This window comes from Syzygium oleosum, unplaced genomic scaffold, assembly GCF_021117445.2.
Source record: "Syzygium oleosum isolate NSW1041296 unplaced genomic scaffold, Sole_v2.1 Sole_v2.02, whole genome shotgun sequence".
Classification (NCBI taxonomy): domain Eukaryota; kingdom Viridiplantae; phylum Streptophyta; class Magnoliopsida; order Myrtales; family Myrtaceae; genus Syzygium; species Syzygium oleosum.
The window spans coordinates 2,321,412-2,325,421 of NW_026607486.1; the positions used below are offsets into that span (position 1 = coordinate 2,321,412).

The 4,010-nt window shown below is 43.8% G+C and overlaps 1 long non-coding RNA gene across 1 annotated transcript; it reads right to left on the reverse strand.

Moving 5' to 3' along the window:
• Positions 1-314: 314 nt before the first annotated feature.
• LOC130136146 (uncharacterized) lies at positions 315-556 on the reverse strand. The gene is made up of 2 exons (XR_008815176.1): positions 471-556; positions 315-399 (listed from the first exon to the last, which is right to left on the reverse strand). It is a non-coding gene; the product is annotated as an uncharacterized LOC130136146 (long non-coding RNA).
• Positions 557-4,010: the final 3,454 nt, after the last annotated feature.

Genomic DNA, 4,010 nt, shown 5'->3' on the forward strand with positions numbered 1-4,010 from the left:
ACAATAGAAGTATGGACATGAGCCTTTGATCAAATAAGATTTAAAGAATTACAGGGTAGGAATTAAGCGAACATTGTCATAAATCATTCAGTCCAGAGAATTTTATCTAAAATAAGTTTCTACACCGTTTCCTCAACAACAACACAAAAATTAATTATTAAGACAATTGTATCACTCCAGTTGCATGTTCTTAAACACAAATATGAATAAATGATAGGGATATATGATCTTTGGAATCACAACGCCATAACACCGCTCAGTGATAAAGAAAACGAAGACAGGTCTATCTTGCATCTACCTTACCTGGTGAGGTATTTTGGATCATATGTCCCACAAACAACATCATAGTGTCCATCATAAGATTCTACCAACTCCAGATCACTAGTGAATGGGTCCCACCTGCGGATATAATAGATGAGCTGAGCCATATATAAGGCAATGGCACTATACAGAAAAATTATGAAGCTTACTCATATCTCCGCTGGCGCTCAAGGTTTAAAAGCACTTCAAATACAGTGTCTGCACAGGCATCAACAACACCAACAGACTTCAAAAGCCAAATAAGGAACAAGACAAGGCAAAAGTTCTAAAGACTCAAACAAAAGAAGCCAATGCCGCATAGGCTCTTAATTATACAGTTGTTCCACTGGAAGAAATCAATGGCTAATTTCCACTGATCTCAATAGTCTTGACACCTCCAGTACCACCAGGAGTAGCTCAATCCAGTACCCACACCAAGATTTGATTGCTTACCTAATCCGAACTACAACCGAACAACATTGAAAAGGAAAAATCACGTTTCGAAAAGGACACAATCCCGAGCCAATTGTGCTCATACAATTTGTGAACTGCCAATTGAAACCAACATATAATTGCCTCCGCATTCTTGAGTTTCCATTCACTCACATCTCAAGCAAAAATTCTTGCAAACCCACTTCACTTCGGAGTTGCAACTCTCAATTAAGGACTAGGAAGTTTTGAGCTTTAACTGACCTCTTAAACTAGCTAGAATCACCAAGAACAGCAAGCCCAAAACTCCCAGAAGCAAATCTCAAATCAAAACAAACGAGACCCACAAAACCATAGACAAGCACCAAAATCGGTTCGGCAACGAAAAGATCTACATTCCGTACCTCGACTTAAATCAGTGACACCCAACACTTAAAAACACTTGGGTCACCTCAAGAATCAGCAAGAAGATGGGTAAAATCCGAAACAGAACAGCCCTTGGAGCAAGAGAAAAGGCAAGTCTCCTGCTCCCGGAGCTTCGGATATTTCTTCTACGGTCTTGCGGAAGCTTGTTCCAATGGCTCGAAACCAAGACGGAGAGGCCACTGAGAGCGAAAGTGCTTCCTCTTGAATCTATAGGCGAGAAAGCATGGTTCTTGAAAGCGGGGTCGAAGCTGGAGAGTATGGAAGCGGGAGCGAGGGCGAGGCGGAAGCGGAAGCGAAAGCGGGAGCGAGGAGCGAGGCAGAAGCGAAAGCGGGAGCGAGGAGCGAGGCAGAAGCGGAAGTGGGAGGGAGCTTTGGAGGGACGATGATGGAGGATCGGGTGTGATTCAGGAGAAGAATGGAGCATTTGGGAATTAGGGTTTCTAAATACTAAGTTTATGTTTTTTGTTTCGGTTTTGGTTCCAGGTTTCGATTCCTAAAAATGTGGAACCGGGAACCGGACCCTCTGTCCATGGAACCTGGAACCGAACCGGATCCACCGGGTCCGGTTCTCCGGTTCTACCCTGGAACCGCGCTCACCCCTAGTCCCCGATCTGGGGGAGGGCGTGACCCTTGCCGCAGATCTGAGCAAGGGTTGCCAGCCCTCGCTTGGGGCCGGCGAGGACCGGCGAGGCCTCGCCTAGGATGGGTGACCCCAGGCGAGGGCCGGCGACCCTCGCTCAGATTTGGGGTGAGGGTCGCGCCCTCCCCTTGATCGGGGGCTTCATGCCGTCGCCGGGGACCGGTGGGGCCTCGCCCAGGGCCAGCGAAGGTCGCCGAGCTTCGGGAAGGCCCAGGCGACCTCCGCCGGCCCTTCCCGGCAGCTGTGGTGGTGGTTGGCAGCCACTGGCGAGGACTTGGCCACTGCCATAGCCGCTGGTTGGTTTTTTTTTTTATAGCTTTTTTCTAATTTAATTTTTATTTTTATTTTTATTTTTATTTTTATTTTTATTTTTATTTTTGCTGACGTAGCACTTGTTAAATGCCACATCATTGCCACGTGTCTTAAGAAAGTAATAAAATATTACACGTCAGCTTTTTCCGTTAGTAAATTTATCGGTGTTAAGTTCAGCACTCGATTGAATCAATTCGACAGGTTTTAGGATTCGATTGCATTTTTTGCAAGTTTTAGGATTCAAATGCACTTTTGTGACAAGTTTTAAGACTTATAGTGCACTTGTCCCAAATAAATATATGGTACAATATGAACATGACATGATAGCTATAGCCACCATCCAAGTTGACGGTCGATTTCCGACGGTGGTAGGGTTTCCAAAATGATTTCGAGCAGCAACTCGCTATTCAGGTGAACAGATGCTTGCACTCCCGAAATAGAACACGTGCTTTGATAGAACACGAGAGAAGGTGTTCGAACACAACGGAAACAATAAAGGAGAGGTTCAAATGGTAGCAAATGTCCTCCAAACATGCGCGAGCATGAAGTCAATCACCAAAGAAACTGGCGCAATGGATAGATCCAGACATTAGGTCAGCCCCCTAAGCTAGCACGTTTTTTTCTTTCCTACTTCGCTTTTTCCCTCTTCTCAAGCCTTCTTTAAGAGAGAAAAAGACCGTGTAGGAAATGGGAATCGATCTATACATCAAAGCCCACTAACTTTTATTAAAAGTTATAGGATTTAATTACTTCATTAACAAGTTCTGCGCATACCCTCTTTACACTAGTGTCGGGACTTCTAGTGTACTCATGTATGAACATCGATCGACTTGCCAATTTATCTTTTCTATCCGAGTCTAGTTATTCCTACTCAATTCCTCGATGGAAAACATGCGTAACAAAGTACTTCTCATTCTAAAAGTTATCATCTTTATTGAATGAGCTTTACAGATTCAAGCGAAGATCTCTTGTTTTGGTCGACACGTATGGCATATAAAAGAATCGACCCCTGTTATTATCCAAGGAAAAGGATAAGGTGGAGCTATTTTTTTGTGGGAACAGTTGATATTGTCCCGTGGAGCACTCGCGTTTGCATTCAAAGCACGTGTTGATTTTAAGAAGTTAGTCAAGTTAACAACCTTATAATGTCCTGTCATATTCGAAACCTCTCCATTCTTGTATCCATAATTTCTATCTCTGAGTTCATGCGGTACTAGTGGGACAAAGACGCCGATAGGATAAGAACCTTAGAAATCCGGATATGGCTTTACACCCCTTTAATTCAATCGACTCATAATGTCTATCTCTGAGTTCATGCGGTACTAGTGGAGTTCCAAAGCTAAGATTGTCATTACGTCAAAAGGCATCTCGATGAGTTAATTCCAGTTTTTCACGTATATATCTTACAATCACTCTCTCCTTCTGTTTAGTGTACAGTTCGGTTCATTCATGCTCCCTTAGCTATTCCAGAAGCCTGCCAGAAGCCGGTACTTGTCCAGGCCCTCTAGCTGCAACGATCACTCCCCCTCCCCCCTCGTCGGACCGGGTCGTTGCAAGTGTTATCGAGAGTTAACCAAAGCAAAATGTTATGGAAGAACTCCATATCTCTGAAAGTCCCATGTACAGAAATTGGAGTGGTAGGTTGGGTTGGGCTTGGATAAAACCTGGCCAAGATTTGGAAATTGAGAAGTCCAGGTATGACGGAAAAGCTAGCTGAATTGAAAGAGGTTGGGCTAAGCCCTTGGAATCAAAAAGTTTATCATAATGAGCTGGGCCTTAATGGTGGAAATAGAGAGGGGAAATGTTTGAGGATTGTTATTAGGGTTCATTTCATTGTCACTTGGCAGTGAACCAAATAAGAATCCAAGATTTAAAACATCTTGTACACTTAGCTCGTCCAAAA